Source organism: Leucopleurus acutus (assembly GCF_964270905.1).
Source record: "Leucopleurus acutus genome assembly, chromosome: 3".
NCBI classification, from domain to species: Eukaryota; Metazoa; Chordata; class Mammalia; order Artiodactyla; family Delphinidae; genus Leucopleurus; species Leucopleurus acutus.
In genome coordinates, this window is record NC_139145.1 from 10,181,120 (window position 1) to 10,201,373 (window position 20,254).

Below are 20,254 nucleotides of genomic sequence, written 5' to 3' on the forward strand. Positions count from 1 at the left end.
TCAAGGTACTCCCATGTTGTAGCATGTATCAACACTTCATTTTTGTTTACGGCCAAAAAATATTCCACTGGATGAATAAAACACATTGCATTTATCTATTCATCCATTAATGTACATTTGGAATTTTTCTATCTTTGGCTACTATGAATAATGCTGCTATACAATTCATGTACAGGGACTTCCCTGGTGGTGCAGTGGTTAAGAATCCGCCTGCCAATGCAGGGGACACGGGTTCCAGCCCTGGTCCAGGAAGATCCCACATGCCACAGAGCAACTAAGCCCGTGTGCCACAACTACTGAGCCTGCACTCTAGAGCCCACGAGCCACAACTACTGAAGCCTGTGTGCCTACAGCCCATGCTACACAAGAGAAGCTACTGCAATGAGAAGCCTGCACACCGCAAAGAAGAGTAGCCCCCTGCTCACCACAACTGGAGAAAGTCCGTGCACAGCAATGAAGACCCAACACAGCCAAAAATAAATAAATAAATTTATTTTTTAAAAAATAAATAAAATTCATGGGAGACGCAAGAGGGAGGGGATATGGGGATATATGTATACGTATAGCTGATTCACTTTGTTATACAGCAGAAACTAACACAACATTGTAAAGCAATTATACTCCAATAAAGATGTTAAAAAAATTCATGTACAAGTTTTTGTTTGAACATGTGTTGTTATTTCACTTGGGAATATAGGTAGAGAGAAATTGATGGATTATATGGTAATTCTAGGTTTAATATTTGAGGAACAGCCAGAATGTTTTCCAAAGTGACTGCACCAATTTTTATTTGCACCACTCAGTTATGAGGGTTCCAGTTTCTCCATATATCCTCAACAACAGTTGTTATGATTCTAGCTTTTTGATTCTAGCCATCCTAGTGGCTATGTAGTGATATTTCATTAGTGGTTTTTTTTCCTTTTTTTTTTTTTTGGCCATACCACGCAGCATGTGGGATCTTAGTTCCCCAATCAGGGATTAAACATGCTCCCTGCAGTGGAAGTGCAGAGTCTTAACTGCTGGACCGCCAGGGAAGTCCCTCATTAGTGTTTTGATTTGCATTTCTTTGATGACTAATGATATGCAGCATTTTTTCATAGCTCCTGGTCATTTGTATATCTTTTTTGGACAAATATGTATGCAGATCCTTTGCCATTTTTAAACTGAGTTATTTGACTTTTATTATTAAGTAATAATCTTTATATTTTTCTATATAAGTCCCCTATCAGATATATGATATGCAAAGTTTTCTTCCATACTGTGGGCTGTGCTTTCACTCTCTTGCCTTAAAAACTTTACATTTAATTGTGGTAATATACACATATTATAAAATTTACTTTTTTTTTTTTTTACTATATATAAAATAGATAAACAAGAAGGTCCCACTGTATAGCACAGGGAACTATATTCAATATCTTGTAATAAGCCAGAATGGAAGAGAATCTGAAAAAGAAAAATGAAAGCATGGGGTAAATCTATGAGCACTGATATATATGTGCTGCAGAATGATGTAGCTATGTTAAAAATTTCCAATTTGCTGGGAATTCCTGGCGGTCCAGTGTTTAGGACTCCACGTTTTCACTGCCAAGGTCCTGCGTTCCATCACTGGTCAGGGAAAAGAAAATTTCCAATTTGCAGTTATATATATATATGTTTCCATCATGGTTACCTCTACTGAGTAGGACTGAGGGTGCTGAAGAATGGTTAACTTTCTCCACACTTTGAAATGTTTATTATGTATGACTTTTTACACTTATTTTTTATTTTAATTTTTAAATTTATTCATCTTTTGGCTGTATTGGGTCTTTGTTGCTGCACGCGGGCTTTCTCTCTAGTTGCGGCGAGCGGGGGCTACTCTTCGTTGCAGTGCGCGGGTTTCTCATTGCGGTGGCTTCTCTTGTTGCGGAGCATGGGCTCTAGGTGCGCGGGCTTCAGTAGTTGCGGCGCGTGGGCTTAGTTGCTCCAAGGCATGTGGGATCTACCCGGACCAGAGATTGAATCTGTGTCCCCTGCATTGGCAGGCAGATTCTTAGCCACTGCGCCACCAGGGAAGTCCCTACATTTAATTTTTAAATGTTTAATTAAGCAGGTAATTCATGACTACCAAAAATAAAAATAAAATAATAACTTAGTCATTTGACTATAAAGTATTAAAAATAAAATATGGGTACTTTTTTTTGTTCAGCATGAGCTGTTTATTTTGTATATCAACTTTCAAAACCTCAGCCTGAGACATAGAGGTATGCCTGAAGACTCACTCCTGGCATGTCTTCTACCATTGGCGACTAAATTCCCCATGCTCCTGTAGATAACGATGTGATTTGTTGCTTATACGTCTTTTCAGCACTTATGTAAAAAGAAGCTTAAATTGTTTCTTTTAAATTATTTAAATTATATATTTTTTTGTTTCTTCCTCTTGAAATGCAAAGGTAATGTGGTTTACATTTTGAAATATCCTTGCTTTCTTGTTCATTTAAAATAAATCCTGGAAATTCCCTGGTGGTCAGTGGTTAGGACTCTGTGCTTTCACTGTCAAGGGCCTGGGTTCAATCTCTGGTCAGGGAACTAAGATCCCTCAAGCCAAGCAGCTCCACAAGCAAGCAAGCAAGAAATAAATAAATAAATAGATAGATAGACAGAGAAATAAAATCCTAAATAAATAGATAAATAAAATAAATCCTGTACATGTTTTCCTATCAATGGTGGTGTGCTACCAGCACATGTGAGCAAGAACACTGGAGAGCTGCTGCTACAATCCCTAACCAGGCCACTCCTAGTCTGCAGTGGCACCCAATGGGCAGCAGGATTAGTTAATCTCCAGGCAATCATGCTAGAGGGTGCCCTGGGCAACAGTTGACCTCATCAGCACATTTTTATGGACTTTTAGGCTATTATCATGGTGTAGGTACTTGGTACCAAGAACAATGTTAACCAAATTTTTCTAAGTGGAGATCTGATTGAAATTAAAAACTATTTATTTGGGGTTTGTTAGGACTGCAGCCCCGGAGACACGGATTCAAGAAGCACTTGAATTGTGTTTTGCTAGACTACAGAATAGGGGTGGTTTATAAAGGTAAAAAGCTGCAAAGCTACTGGTCAGTTACATAAATTGTTTGTCAAGAATTATAATTGGAGCTGACAGAAAGTGAGGGTACTTGTTATGCAAGGATTGGTTTGGGATGTGAAATGTTTGCATAGTTACCAGGGGAGACCTTGAGACAATAAGGTTGTAGCTGGCAGGTGTTGTTCTGGATATGGCTGGTGGTCCCTGGGTCTGGTTCAGTTCAAAGAAAGTTCAAGTTCTCAGTGGTAAAGAGATGTCTGAGATTAAATCCGCAGTGGCCATCTGACTCCGTTTTAGTATGCCTGAATTGTGATTACTCCATTATAATTTCAATTTGTCATCAACAACAACTCCTTATCCAAGGGCATCTCTTCGGGATAAAGCACTCTGGGATGATCTTGCCTCATAATCACACAAACACAAAGGTCACGTATCTCTGCACTTACTAAAAATCAAACTTCAGTGCTTCATTGCAATCCTCAGGCTGGTAAATTAGTTCAAATTTCTGAAACACATACTGACACCTCAGTTGCACTCAGGAACCCAGAGAACAACCTGGGTGAGGGAGGCAGACTTTGCAGTGTCAAGAGGGTGAGGTGCCCTGTGTTCCCACGGGAGGATGTGAGTGACTTATTTGATTGCTTTTGTGGACAGACATGGAAATTATACTATACTACAGACTGATAAGACTGTAATACAGTCATCCCTAGGTAACCAGGGGGGATTGGTTCCAGGAGACACTGACTATACCACAATCCACCGTTGCTCAAGTCCCATAGTAGGCCCTCTATATCCCCAGGTTCTGCATCCACAGATTCATCCAACGTCCAATGGAAATTTCAGTCTGAGTTTGGCTGAATGCTCCAACGCTAAACACGGGACTAGAGAGGACCGACTCTATATATGTTGAAAAAATCCGCATGTAAGTGGACCCTCGCAGTTCAAACTCATGTTTTGCGAGGGTCAACTGTACTATTCTGTAAAAGTACAATACTATACACTATAAAGTAATTATGTATATGTTAATTATATATAATATATTCTATTTGCATATAGTATAAGCTAATTACATATAATGCTATACTACATGCTACCTATGCTATGTACAGGTAATATACTACATTTTAAAGGTAATATACTACATTACAAAGTGTAATATACTACACTTTACTTTTTTTAGCTTTTTAAAATTTTTTTAAATTTTTATTTATTTAATTTTGGCTGCGTTGGGTCTTCATTGCTGCTCGCGGGCTTTCTCTAGTTGTGGCGAGCAGGGGCTACTCTTTGTTGCAGTGCGCGGGTTTCTCACTGCAGTGGCTTCTCTTGTTGCGGATCACGGACTCTAGGCGCACGGGCTTCAGTAGTTGTGGCTCGCAGGCTCTAGAGAGCAGGCTCAGTAGTTGTGGTGCAGGGGCTTACTTGCTCTGTGGCATGTGGGATCTTCACAGACCAGGGCTGGAACCCGTGTCCCCTGCGTTGGCAGGTGGATTCTTAACCACTGCGCCCCCAGGGAAGTCCTACACCATTTTATATAAGAAAAAATTCTCAGGAGCGTGAAGAGGTGAGGGTCAGGGTCTGCAATGCCAGGAGTTATCCTGTTCCAACCACTCACGCTGCTATAATCACTTTCAGAAAAACACCCCTCACGATGTGACCCTTCCTCACTTTAATTTCCCATTGGAAGCTCAGTGAGGGCGACAAAGGTTTCTGTGTCCTCACTTGGCCTCCATGTCCTCTGGGAGGTCTCCTCCGTATGGTATCCATCACCCCCCAGGTCTCACCTGCCCACTGAGGTCGCTCCGGTCCGCCTCACAGGCCGTCCACACCGAGCCCTTGATCGCTGTCCCCTACTTGGACTTCCACTGATGGGGAGAGAGGCGGCCTCCAGACCTCGGACCCCAGGCTTCCCAGCCACAGAGGGAGTACTTTCTGGGACCCTGGAAAGCACTGAAAGCTGTTGCAAGAGCAGGTGGGGACATGGTTCCGCCCATTTCTGCCTCTTGAGAAACCTGGAGCTTGTCCTCCGATTAAGGAGGAGACACCACCTCCTGCGCCTGCGCACTTCAGGGACCCCCACCCCCCACCCCGGGCGTTTCGCGCGTCTTATTTGGAGACGGTGTCGCGCGTTGCATTCTAGAGTTTTGGGAAGCAAAGGGGCCCCAGCGGCGGAGGGTCTGGCTGAGATCACCATTTCCCACAGGCCACGGGTCAGGAGATCTGCAGAGATTTTCCTGCACCAGGAAAGAGTTGTCACCAGCCTCGTTAGGGGAGCGCCAAACTCTGGAAGCGGTTGCCGAGGTGAGGGACCTCCCGGTGGTAGGCACATGTGCCACCGAAATCATAGCGTGCAGGGTTTTAGAACAAAAGGAGGATGATTTGGTAACAGTGGGGTCTGTCAGAGGGACTCTATAGCTAGGACAAGGCAGGGTGTCTCTTTTCGACATTATTGGTGGTTTTGAAAGTATTGTGAAATTGTGCTTGTTGGTACACAGCTGACCTTTATGAGACAGCGGGTAATAAATGTCTGAGGGGCCTGAGCCTCGCACTCATGACATGGGTTCTGGGTTCCATCACTGCTTCACCTCACAGTTACCTGAGGTCACAACAGAAAATTTCCAGAGTGGGATAGTGTTTGATTTAAACATGTTTCCTAACAAGCGGTCACAGAGTACACTAGAGATGGGAAATTTATAAGTTGGAAATGGTCTCAAGACCTTCTCTGGGAACACGTGATGTTGATGCACAAGGATTAGATTAGGATACACCCAGCTGTATCCCATTGGGGAGGTCTGTGACATGCACCTTTGTGTCAGACCACAGCATTGCCAAGATATGACCCAAAAAACTTGGAGTCAACACAAAAGTGGACTCCAAGAGCCCTATCATTTTCTCACCAGTTATGTGAATGGCAACGAGAGCAGGTGTAGCCCTAGAAGGTACCTCTTTCCTAAGTCAGACTTGGTACCAAGAAAGTCCTGTTGTGACCCATGACCTTCCTCCATTCTAGTCCTTCCATTTCTTCTTATGAAGGATCACAGAAGGTGGAAAGAAGGGTTACACGTGTAAAAATCAAGGTTTGGGAAAGTTTAACATTCTCCTAGCATGTGAAAGCAACTTTGTTGCTTTCTATTACTTTTTAGTATATACACATACTATTTGGAGTGTAGTTGTGAAATTTTACAAATGTATAGTTATACTACCATCAAGATAGAGTATACTTCATCATCTCAAAGGAACACTCTAGTGGTGCCTGGTTGTAGTGAACCCTCCCTACCCTTAATCACTGATCTGTTTTAGCTTCTTATACCTTTGTCTCTTCCACAATGTCATATATATGGAACACCATGTTGTCTTATGTTCCCTGCTGGAAACTCTGATTCTGCATTTGCAAAAGTACGTAATTATACAAACCTTATAGTGTCCTTCTGAGTTTGCAATTTTTGACATTGCCCAGAAGAGTGGCACACATTATGCCTTCAAAACTGAGAGATTCCACTGTTATCAGCTATGGGAATTGAGGTAAGACCCAATGCTTAACTTTCTTCATTTGTACGTGGCAGGAATGATGGGGACAGGAGATCAAACGAGATACTAATAATTGTAAAGTCACATGTCAACACTGCTAAGAAAGCATAAATTAGTACTGAAAAAAAAGAGGGGAGCAAGTTTGGACTTATTTTGCTGTTTAATGAAACCCAAACTGTCACCTTTTACCCCATCTACCCTAACATCTGCTGAAAGTGTAAACGTGGAAATGATCCCTGAAAACAGAAAAAATGAGCTTTCAGGGCTTTGTGCATAAACCTCCTAGCTGCTCCTCTTGTAAGAAGGCATAGGGACTTCCCTGATGGAGCAGTGGTTAAGAATCCGCCTGCCAATGCAGGGGACATGGGTTCAAGCTCTGGTCCAGGAAGATCCTACATGCCGCGGAGCAACTAAGCCCGTGTGCCACAACTACCGAGCCTGCGCTCTAGAGCCTGTGAGCCACAACTACTGAAGACCGTGCGTCTAGAGCCTGTGCTCTGCAACAAGAGAAGCCACTGCAGTGAGAAGCTCGCACACCACAACAAAGAGTAGCCCCCGCTCGCCACAACTAGAGAAAGCCTGCGCACAGCAACGAAGACCCAACACAGCCATAAATAAATAAATTTATAGAATAAAGTTTAAAAAAAAAAAGAAGGCATAGAGTATTTCCTGCTCTGAGGAAATATACCTCCTTTGCCACCACATTCAGATATTACTCAAAATGATACCCTCTGTCTGCAGCTCACCTCAATTATTCCTTGGATAATTCCCTCTAAACATCCATAGTTATTTTTGGTGTTTCAACCAGGAAATCATATTGGACTTGCACAGATATCACTCTACTCATAGGAAAGTGCATGATGAGCTACAGTTGTGCAGATGACCTTTACTCAAACCCAATGGAATACCTTTAAAAGATGTATTCACTTGATGTTAGTCTGTGTTCAATTAATACATTTTATTTAATCAATAAAATTTGAAGCACAGTATGAAATTATATCTAAGATACAATACAGAGATAAATATCAGAAAGAAATAAAAATATTCCAATATAATACTCCATGTATTAAAAATTGTTTCTTTTTTCATTTCCAGATCGTGTGCAGTAATAGTCATGAGGTGTGTTCTTTTATTTCAGGTGAGTTCAAATCGATTTCCAGGGCTTAGACTTGCACTCCTGAAGTGTTCAAGTATGATTGTATTCAAAACAATTTTTTTGCCATGGAAATAATAATTAACTTTTTTCTTTTTATGGAATGTAATATTCAACAGATACTTGTGGGTTTTCTTGTTGAGCTAGCAAAATTCCTATAATTTTCTTTTCTCTTTCCACATAAACACTGGGTTTGAGTGAATTTGCTGGATTGTTTGCTTGGTTTGTGTATTTAAAATAGCAGTGGTGGTCCTAGCAACTCCAGTGGGAGTAGAGGCCCTGAGGCCAGTGACTCCAAGCTAAGGCCCCCTTGAGCCTGCGAAGGGAACTGCTTGAAGGCCTAGTTGGTTCTTCCCAGGGAGCCTCTCCCTGCAGGTGTCCTACCTGCTCACACCCACCCTGGAAGGAGCCTTTAGGCTGAGAGAAGCCCTGCAAACTGGGGATGCACATGCACTTGTGGGGATGGGGGCTAGGGGGTGAGAGAGGAATGGACAGGGAGGAGGTGCCCCTTCTGAGGTTTTAGCTGTAGTTCCCTTGGGCCTTCTTGTAGAAAAAGGTTGGAGTTTTGCATCCAGTGTAGCTGCACTCAGAGTGTAACTTGTATACGTTAAGAAAGTCATGGGGGCTTCCCTGGCGGCGCAGTGGTTAAGAGTCCACCCGCCAATGCAGGGGACATGGGTTCCAGCCCTGGTCCGGGAAGATCCCATATGCCACGGAGCAACTAAGCCTGTGCGCCACAACTACTGAGCCTGCACTCTAGAGCCCGCGAGCCACAACTACTGAGCCCACGTGCCACAACTACTGAAGCCCATGCACCTAGAGCCCATGCTCCGCAACAAGAAAAGCCACCGCAATGAGAAGCCCGCGCAACGCAACGAAGAGTAGCCCCCGTTCGCCACAACTAGAGAAAGCCCATGCACAGCAACAAAGACCCAATGAAGCCAAATTAAAAAAACAAAACCAAAAAAAAAAAAAACCTTTAAAAGAAAAAGATTAGTAAATAGTAAAATATAGTCTATATAAATTTCTATTTTACATACAGAGTTGAATTAAATCTGTAAGATAGTAAAGTCCAACTTAAGAACTTAACCCACACATCCTGGTCCCCTCCAGTGCTCTTCCTCCTGTCACCGCGAAATACAGTTTTGAAAATTTCTTGAGCATCCTGTGTTTCTTTTAAACCAAGCAATTGCGAATGTGTATTTATCTTACCCAGGTTTGTCCATGCAGTGAGCAGTCAAGACTCCACATTTTTAGATGTTTGACTGCTCACCCCTTAAGCCTCACCCCACCCTCTTCCCCTTGTGCCCCTACTTGGACAAGCTGAAGAGGAAGCCTGGGTGGTCTCTCCTCTAGAGCAGGCAAGAGATTCCAACCATACGCCCTGCCAGTGCGCAGGGACTCTTGCCCTAGCCCCATGCCCAACCACAATGAACACCCAGGCCGGGCTCCTCACCTTGCTTTCTGAAGCCATTTCAGAGCTGCTTGAGAGGAGCCCTCCCTCCTCCCCCAAGACCTGAGTCATAAGCTTTTTCCTACCTTCTTGGTGTCTGTGGGGGTGGGGGGGGCACTTTGGCATCAGCCTCAACAAGGAAACCACATCTCTGCAGGTTGACAATAATAATCGTCGCCGTGAGCAGCATATCCACACATGACCGCCACCTGTGGGTCTGTCTTCTCTTGCTCATCTGCTCTGCTGCCTGATGGTTGCCAGCGCTGTGGGCTGCTGGGCGCTGGGGAGCTTGTGCCGTGAGCTGTGCTGCCCTTGCACTGTTGACCCCACCAGGCCTCTGTTCTATGGTTGGCTGACCAGAATTGAAAGTTTCAAGAATTTCTAAGCCTTTGGGAGCAGGGGTGTGGGATTGGGGCTCTCCTTAAAGTAGTCCTGGGTTGATGTCTGTGCCAGGATTTATCTGTGTGTTATAGAGAAACTGTGACAGAGGCTGGGTTGACCCCAAAATGCCATGGGGATGGGGTTGGGAGAAAGGGACTACACCCTGTGAAAGAAGTAGCCTCATTGTGTGAGGGGGTAGTCCTGAAAAAGCAGTCACTTAAGAAGAAAAGGAGGGCTTCCCTGGTGGCACAGTGGTTAAGAATCCGCCTGCCAACACAGGGGACATGGGTTCGAGCCTTGGTCCGGGAAGATCTCATGTGCGACGGAGCAACTAAGCCCGTGCAACAAAACTATTGAGCCTGCTTCCTAGAGCCCGTGAGCCACAACTACTGAGCCTGTGTGCCACAAGTACTGAAGCCCATGCACCTAGAGCCCATGCTCCACAACAAGAGAAGCCACTGCAATGAGAAGCCCGTGCACTGCAAGGAAGAGCAGCCCCCTCTCACCGCAACTGGAGAAAGCCCACGCACAGCAACGAAGACCCAATGCAGCCAAAAATAAAAAAAAAACAAAAACAAAAAGAAAAGAAAAGAAAAGAGGAGAGGGGGAAAGGCAGCCACTAGGTTGCAGGCTGAGCTCACATTCCTAATACCAGAAGGCTCACCAGGACCCTTAAAGACTTCTGTTGCTGCACACCCATGGCATCCTTGTGGCACAGCCAAGGGGTTAATTCAGAACTGACTTAAGCCTGGGTTCCTTAAACCCTATAATGCAACCAGTTGTCATGGGGAAGACTCCTAACCTTGATGGCACTGTTTTGAGGCTCTTGAGAGGAAAAAATATTATAAATACAAGGGTAGAGAGACACCCCTTCCCCAAAGTATGAAGAAGGACACGAAACAGAGTAGATCAGGAGGAAGGAAATAATAGATACAATACTAAAACAAAGGTCCACAATTTGATGCAATTGGAAATCCAAAATATACAAAAATAATTTATACAACAAAACAGATGAAAGTACATTGCTTAGCTTTTGGGCCTCTACAACATAGGTTCAGAATTAATTTTGCTCTCTGATATAAAATACTAATTCAGATACCTTCAAGCAGTTAATAAATACTAGGTCTCAAAGTACAGATCTACCTGAGTTCTCACTAAATTTAAGCAAGATACCTCTGATAAGCTTAGGAGCACTAATGAATATAGAGGACAAATAGGACAATGTTTCTCCTTAACAATCAGAACCACGGTTGTGCCTAAATTCTCCATGGTCACAACACCCATTGTCCTAAAATATCCCATAACGAGCTGGGAAGCTCTGAACCAATGATTCATAGATTAAAATTAAAGTTTTTGCCACTTAAAAATTGCCTTGGATTTCCCTGGTGCTCCAGTGGTTAAGACTCTGCACTTCCAGTGCATGGGTTGGATCCCTGGGTGGGGAAGTTCTGCATGCTGCGTGGCACGGCCAAAACAAAAAAAGAAAAATTGGACCTCACAGACCTTACTCCCCAAATAAGTTAGTTAATATGGCCCAACATAAATTACACAGGGCCTTGATGGACTGAAAACTGTATATAAAACCTAGTTAGTGAAGGGTTAATTATTCTCCATCCTCCTTCTAACAGCCCAGTTTATCCCATTAAACCAGGAAAGAATGACACCTTACAGTGAATTAAGGCAACCTCAAGGCTGTGGTCGTACCAAACAGAACCCTATTCCTAGTCTCCAACATTATAGAAATTACCGACTCCATCTAATAAGCAATTGATAAATATTCTGATATCACAGATTTGGCCAAGTCTGTTGTGTTCAGTGCCTAGTTCAACAGCCTCTCAGCTGCACTTGGCCTTCACCGCTGAAGGGATGTGTGATACACCTTTACTGGGTTATCCTCATAGATCATTAACAGCTTTGCCCTCCCACACAATCATTGCAGCCAAGATCTGAACAGCATGCTGGTTTCTCCAAGAACACAGGCAGAACATTATATTAATGACATCTCCTCTAAGGACATTAAGGACACACAAATATTGAAAAAAGAAGCTCACAGAAAGCAGATGGGACAAGGCCATGCATATAATGTGAGTCCCTGATAACTCTGTTAAATTTCTGGAAGTTATTTGATAAGCTGAGGCCAGCTCCCTCCCTGACACCATGAAGAAACGGCTATTGTTCCCCACAGCACCTACAACATCTACATGGTTCTTTTGATGTTTCGGAGGCAACATATTCCGTGTTTACAAATTTTACTTGAGCTCATTTTTTTTGTTATTTGCAAGTTTGCCACCTTGTATGGCTACCCTGCCACAAAAGGCTAAAGACTCTCTTCAATTACAAGTGGCACTCCAGTTAGTGCCCTTAGAGAATCCTTCACTAGAGGCAGTATGTGAATGACTTGCCTCTTTGCTCTCCTTCTCAGGCCTCCTCACAGGAAGATAGCAGCCACCTCCTAAAGCTTTTAGCCTTAAAGGAGCATAAGGTCGCCAAAGAAAAATTGCAGTTTGCCCGAACCCAGGTTCAATATTTAGGGCATCTGGTATCAGAACATGGGTGACACATAGATCCAGATAGACTTCATAGTTTCCTAAGTTTCATGGTTCCCAAAGTAAGCACCAATGGTGAGGTTTTCTCAGGCTAGTGGGTCACTGCCAAAACTGGATTCCAAATTTCTCTCTTATGGCTAAATCTCTGTATGTTTTACTCAACAGTAACAACCCTGACCCAATTTTATGGAAAGAACCGGACAACAAAGCTTTCAAGGCCTTAAAGAAGGGTTTGATGGGGACTTCCCTGGCGGTTCAGTGGTTAAGACTCTGTGCTTCCAATGCAGGGGGCAGAGGTTCAATCCCTGGTTGGGAAACTAAGATCCCACATGCCATGTGGCGCAGCTAAAAAGAACAAAAAAGAAAAGAATTGCAAAGAAAAGAGGTGTTTAATGAACCCACCTACCCTTGGCATTCCAATTATCAGATTCCCTTCATCCTTTTGGTATATGAAAAGGAATGGAATGCCCTTGGGGAACTCACCCAAAAACATGTACCACCATCCACCCGTAGCATAGGGTTTTATAGCCAGCCAACTGGACCCTGTGGCATGGGGACACACCCCTGCCTCAGCTTAGAGCCATTATGGCCACTGCCCTTTTGGTTATGGCCATGCATAAAATCATTGTGGGATCCCATTTAGCCATTTTTGTACCTCATGCATTTGAAGCTCTCCTAAATTTTCATCACACTCAACATTTCTCAGGCAGCCGCCTCACCTCCTATGAAGTCCCTTGTTAACTGCCCCTCACATAACTCTTTTACACTGTAATAACTTTTAACTCTGCTACTCTTCTCCCTTCCATCACTGATGAAGTACTCACAACTGTTTTAACACTGACGGACCACCTCCTGACTTGTAATGATGTGCAGGAAATTCCATTGGGTAATGTTGACTTCTCATGGTTCACTGATGGTTCTTTTTTTTTTTTTTTTTTTTGCGGTAAGCGGGCCTCTCACTGTTGTGGCCTCTCCTGTTGCAGAGCACAGGCTCCGGACGCGCAGGCTCAGCGGCCATGGCTCACGGGCCCAGCCGCTCCGCGGCATGAACCCGTTTCCCCTGCATCGGCAGGCGGACTCTCAACCACTGCGCCACCAGGGAAGCCCTCACTGATGGTTCTTATTTAAAAGGTGACAATGACAAATACTGTGCTGGGTATGCTATTACAACTCCTTTTGACGTTGTTGAGGCAGCATCTTTACCTATGGCTGCTTTGACCCAACAGGCTTAATTACGTGCTCTTACACAGGCTTGTACATTAGCCAAGGACAAAACTGCCAGTGTTGGTACTGATAATAGATACGCTTTCACAGTAGCTCGTGATTTTGCAATGCTGTGGAAGCAACGTGTCTTCCTTACTTCCGATGGAAATAAAGTTAAAAATGGCCTCTATGTTCAGGAATTACTGAATGCAATAATTCCCCTTCCGCATTAGCTATTAAGATTCTGAGGGTTTTTTTTTTTTCCCTTGGCTGCGCTGCACGGCTTGTAGGATCTTAGTTCCCTGAACAGATTGAACCCATGCCCCCCAGCAGTGGCAGCGTGGAGTCCTAACCACGCCAGGGAATTCCCCAAAGGCATTTTAAATTTGACTCTCTGAAGCTAGGGAAAATCACCTTGCTGATATTTCTGCAAGGAATGCTGCCCTTAAAGGGATCTAGAGCAGCCAAATGTCTGTCATAGACCAAAGGGATATTTGCCCAAATAATTTAGAAAAACTGGCTAGACAGGCCCAACAATTGGTCTCAGAAAAGGAAAAACAAGATTGGAAATTCAACATCTTTTGGTTTGATAAAAAGAGAAAGCTCTTGTTTGGACCAAATACCAATCCATTCCTACCAGAGATTCTAAAATTCCCACTCCTTACCACTATCCATGCATTAAACCATTGGTCAACTGACCAAATGATATCCTTCATCACTCAATATTGGTGGGGAAACATTAACAAGTCCACAAAAAGTGCCTACCTCACTTGTCCCACTTGTCCAAAGCATAGCCCAGTGAAGCCTGTCTGTTTCGCCAATAAACATTTAAAACTGCATAATGGGGATTTCCCTGGTGGCGCAGTGGTTAAGAATTCGTCTGCCAATGCAGGGGACACAGGTTCAAGCCCTGGTCCGGGAAGATCCCACATGCTGCGGAGCAACTAAGCCCATTTGCCACAACTACTGAGCCTGTGCTCTAGAGCCCACGAGCCACAAGTACTGAGCCCGAGTGCCACAACTACTGAAGCCCACGTGCCTAGAGCCCGTGCTCCGCAACAAGAGAAGCCACTGCAATGAGAAGCCCGTGCACTGCAATGAATAGTAGCCCCGGCTCACCACAACTAGAGAAAGCCCACGTGCAGCAACGAAGACCCAATGCAGCCAAAAATAAATAAATAAATAAATTTATTAAAAAATAAAAATAAATAAAACTGCCTAATGAACCATTTGAGGCCAGCAAATAGATTTCATGCAACTTCCTGTCTAATGGATATAAATATGTTTAAGACATGGTCTGTTATGTTTTCATACTGGACTGAAGCCTTCCCTTACAGACATGCTACTGCCTCTACTGTGGCTAAAATCCTTTTGGAAAAGATTATCCCTACCAGGGGAACTCCTCAAATTTCACAGTGATTGAAGAACCCACTTTACTGGTTAGGTGCTTTGACAAGTCTCTGCTGTTTGACAGGCAACACTGTCACTGTGCTTACCACCCTCAATCGTCTGGTTTAGTCAAACACACTAATGGTATTAAGACTCAATTGGCAGAATTTGTTGAGGTCCTACAAATACCTTGACCAAACGCACTGCCATTAGTTCTTCTAAATCTCAGACCCACCCCTTTTGGAACTCATAAACTCTCACCCTTTGAGACAGTCACAGGACACCCAACGCACTTGACCTACTGCTTCTTTTGACCCACAACTCATAAAAGGGGAGATGCTCCAACATTGCAAAGGCCTAATTGTTTCTATGAAAAGTAATCATGTTTTGGTAGAAAAGTCTTTTCACAGTATACCCTTGGGAAACAAAGACCTTTAAGTATCACATCTTGCAAACTGGAGATTTCATTTATTCAAAAATACACCTCCAGAAGAACTCTCTTCAAGCTCATTGGAAACACCCCTATCAAGTACTGCTGACCAACCCTTGTGCCATCAGATTCCAAGGAATGGACTCTTGGATTCACGTGACACGTCTATGACACACCTAAAGAAAACATCAAACCCTGACTGGAGCTGCACATCATCTGGTGACCTGCAAGTAAAGATTTCCCAGAATTGAAGCAGACAAGATTTGATGAGACAGCTTTCCCAAGATATCAGGACCAAGTCTGCTGGAAGTTTGTTGCCAAACCCTTGATGATGACATAACTCTTCAGATGATAGCCAATGCTTATTATCTTAATAACATATGGACTAGATAAAAAGTGCCTGAAGGTTCTCTCTCTTACCCCTTCTTGTTACTCAAATGTGACCTTAGTAGGTTTCTTATCTGGCCACTTTCCCTTTGACATGAGATACTAAACCCAGGAAACCCTGACATTGAGGGGAAAAAGCTGCTGAAACTATATAGAAAACCTGACTCCTGATCAACGATGCTTTCAGAGAAAGATTTTCATCAAAAGGGGAAAATGGAAAAAATGAATACACAGAAACCTCAAATAGAGTGGGCAGACCACAAGGGGGAGCTCTCACATCCTGCAATGACAGTAGAGCCCAACAGGAAAGAAGAAAGATACCTCTTCTTTCCTGGCAAGGACTCAGCCAATGAAAAGTCACTGATGCTCTGTTTATTACAGCCCTTCCAACTTTCTTTTCTGCTCTACACAAGTGTTCACCTTCCCTTGCTGTGCAGGAACCTGCAATGTGACTCACCATGTTGCAGACCACGAGTTGCAGTGCTCCGCCAATCCTGAATAAACTCACCTTGGCTAGAGTAGTATCTTGTAGTCTATTTGTTTCAGGTCAAGAAGGTAAAAGGTTAGATTATTGATTTGCGATCTCTTGTTAACATAGGCATTAATTGCAAATAGAAACATTTCTATGTACTATTTTAGATGCAAACTATAAACTTTGACTCCTTAGGCATGATGTAATTCTCCTCATTATCTCTAATTATATATTTTTTGCTTTAAAGTCTATTTTGGGGGCTTCCCTGGTGGGGCAGTGGTTACGAATCCCCTGCCAATGCAGGGGACATGGGTTCAAGCCCTGGTCTGAGAAGATCCCACATGCTGCGGAGCAACTAAGCCTATGCACCACAACTACTGAGCCTGCACTCTAGAGCCCGTGAGCCATAACTACTGAACCTGCATGTCACAACTACTGAAGCCCATGCGCCTAGAGCCCGTGCTCCACAACAAGAGAGGCCACCACAACGAGAAGCCTGTGCACCTCAACCAAGAGTAGTCCCACTTGCCGCAACTAGGGAAAGCCCATGTGCAGCAACCAAGACCCAACACAGCCAAAAGTAAATAAATTAAATAAATAAATAAAAAATAAAGTCTATTTTGCTAGATATTTTTATAATCTCTCCAGTTGTGGAATCATACTCCCCTAGACCTCATTGATTCCTCCCATGGTGGTTCCACCTTCTTAACTGAACCCTTTCTCCTTGACATCAGTGTCTAATTTGCACCCATGAGATTTTAATTTGTGGCGATGAGTGGCAACACTGCTGGTGGGTGGGCTGAGTCCTGACACGAAAATGTACACATTTTTTTTTTTTTTTTTTTTGCAGTACACAGGCCTCTCACTGTTGTGGCCTCTCCTGCCGCGGAACACAGGCTCCGGACGCGCAGGCCCAGCAGCCATGGCCCACGGGCCCAGCCACCCCGCGGTACATGGGATCCCCATGGACCGGGGCACGAACCCGTGTCCCCCGCATCAGCAGACAGACTCCCAACCACTGTGCCACCAGGGAAGCCCCACACTTTAAATTAAATACAATAAAACATGACTGAAGACATATTAGGGATTACACTCAGCTATGAATAACAGGAAACACACAGAACCTGCTGGATATGAGGAAGGTGCTGATGCTACACAGAAGGACTGCATCAGAGCAGGCACTGCACAGTGCAGTAGAGGAACAAACTCTCATGTAGTTCTTTTGGACGGTACCACTGTAACTGTCATAGTGGAATGGGGAGCACATAGTCAGGAGCAGTATAAACAGAACAAGGTGCTTACAAGTTAGACCTTATACAAATAAGATCTAGAGAACAGGGCACTCAGTGCTTCAGAGAATATTCTTAACCATGACAGTCTAAATTTCTTACAAGGTGGACACATGAGAGCTTGCAGGAAAATCCAAACTGTATTGGATCTTTAATGTTGAATTTGGGGACAACTGTAGAAGCCTACAGCTCAGATCAAGTGGAAGTCAAGCAGTCTACGGTGGTTTTGAGGATATACTTGACTGATAGGGAAAATAATGTGGAAAACGGGCTGGAAGCAAGTGTCTACAAAGGCCCTATGCTTCTGTCTCCTTCCATACAGGTGACTTCAAAACCTGACTAAATCATACTTCATTTCTGCATTCCAAGTTTCATGTAAGTTAGGCTTTTGTGAATCCTCACATGGGATCAGAAGGCAACACATTCTAGAAAATGCAGTTCATGTTACTCACATTAATATAACAGGATCAAGGGACATTGCCAAATCTAAATTTTATTGTCCTTTCACATGTCTCTCTTCTTTTTTTTTTTTTTCCAGTATGCGGGTCTCTCATTGTTATGGCCTCGCCCGTTGTGGAGCACAGACTCCGGACGCGCAGGCTTAGCGGCCATGGCTCACGGGCCCAGCCGCTCCGCGGCATGTGAGATCCTCCCGGACTGGGGCACGAACCCGTGTCCCCTGCATCGGCAGGTGGACTCTCAACCACTGTGCCACCAGGGAAGCCCCGTCTCTCTTCTTAATGTAAATTCCATAGTCCAAATCCCAACCAAAAGAAATGACAAAGTGTAAAGGACAAAAGATGAAGATAATTCACAAGAGACTGCACTATAATAAACTTTGCATACTTACAAGTATATAGCAATTTTATATTCCATGGAAAATAGAATAAGGATCTTTAGGCAATAAAAACATAGTTTTCTGCTAAATAAGGTGAAATATATATATATATATATAAAATGAATAAGGCATATCCAGTACTTGCCACAGGAAGCCAGTAGGAAAAAAAAACCAAACCGGCATTTTTCAATGTTCTTTTCCTTACATATAACTTACAAAATTAGGTAAAAATTAAACCTACTTGCATACTAGAAATAAACTTCAATTCATGGTTCCAATAGACTTCAAAATAGACACACAAAAAATTACTAAATAACTAAAAGAAAAGACTACCTATTAATTTTTAAGGAACTCTTGCTTAATGAGTATCTACAAAATTATCTCACTTCAATGTGTACTTTGAAAACAAATTAGAAATCCATACTAGAGAGAATCACTTTAAGAATGAGTCAATTACAAAGAAAATTTATAACATTTCTTTCATGTTGTGAATTTTCAGACAGCGTACCCATAATACTTACATGGAGATAATTTCTTTCCAGTGCAGTTTTCATATGACTTTGAAAATATTTGTTAAAATTGAAAAGTTTCCCTAATTTTTCAGTTACAAAGTTTCTAATGCGTGTACATTTTTTTTTTTTTTTGCGGTACGCGGGCCTCTCACTGTTGTGGCCTCTCCCGTTGAGGAGCACAGGCTCCAGATGCGCAGGCTCAGTGGCCATGGCTCACAGGCCCAGCTGCTCCGCGGCATGTGGGATCTTCCCGCACCGGGGCATGAACCCGTGTCCCCTGCATCGGCAGGCGGACTCTCAACCACTGCGCCACCAGGGAAGCCCCGCATGTACATTTTCACATAGTTTTGTAAGGATGTGGGGCAAGTGAAGGTTTTCCTACATAGTTTACATTCAATACAATTCTCTCCAGTGCAAGTTCTTTCGTGGCTTTCCAAGGAAATGGGACTGAAGGCTTTCCCACATTCCTTACATTCAGTTTCTGTCTAGTACGAGTTCCTTCATGTATCTGAATATAACAGAGTGCTGAAACCTTTGCCATACTGTTTGCAAAAATACGGTTTCTCTCCAGTGCGAGCTCTTTTATGTATTTGGAATGAACTGGGGAAAATAAAGGCTTTCACACATTCCTTACATTCATAGTGCTAGTCTCCATTATGAGTTTTTTCATGGCTTTGAAAAGAATTGGGACAACTGAAGCCTTTACTACAAGCTTTACATTGATAGGGTTTCTCTCCAGTGTGAGTGTTTTTATGTGCTTGTAAAGAACTGGGACAATCAAAGGCTTTCCCACAATCCTTACATTTGCAAGGTCCATCACCAGTATGCATTATCATGTGTCTTTGAACATTTGAGGGATAAATAAAGGCCTTTCCACATTCCTTACATTCATAGGGTTTCTCTCCAGTATGAGTTCTTTCGTGTTTTCGAATGGAACTGAGATAAGTGAAGGCTTTACCACATTGCTTACATTCATAGGGCCTCTCCCCAGTATGACTTTTTTCATGTATTTGACGACAACATAGAAAACTGAAGGCCTTACCACATTCCTTACACTTATATGGCTTTTCTCCACTGTGAGTCCTTTCATGACAACAAAAGTAATTGGGACAATCAAAGACTTTCCCACAGTCTTTACATTTATAAGGTCCATCTCCAGTATGCTTCATCATATGTCTTTGAAATTTGGCAAGATAACTGAAGGCTTTCCCACATTCCTTACATACATAGGGTTTCTGTCCAGAATGAGTCCTCTCATGTTTTCGACAGGAATTTGGACAACTGAAAGCTTTACCACAATTTTTACACTTATAGGGCTTTTCTCCACTGTGTCTCCTTTCATGACTTCGAAAGGATCTGGAATAACTGAAGGCTTTACCACACTGCTTACATTCATAGGGTTTCTCTCCAGTATGAGTTCTCTCATGTTTTCGAAATGAACTTGAACAACTAAAGGTTTTACCACATTTTTTACATTCATAGGGCTTTTCTCCAGTATGTGTCCTTTCATGTCTTCGAATGTAACTGGCACAACTGAAGGCTTTACCACACTGCTTGCATTCATATGGTTTCAATCCACTATGAGTTCTCTCATGTTTTATAAAGTAACTGG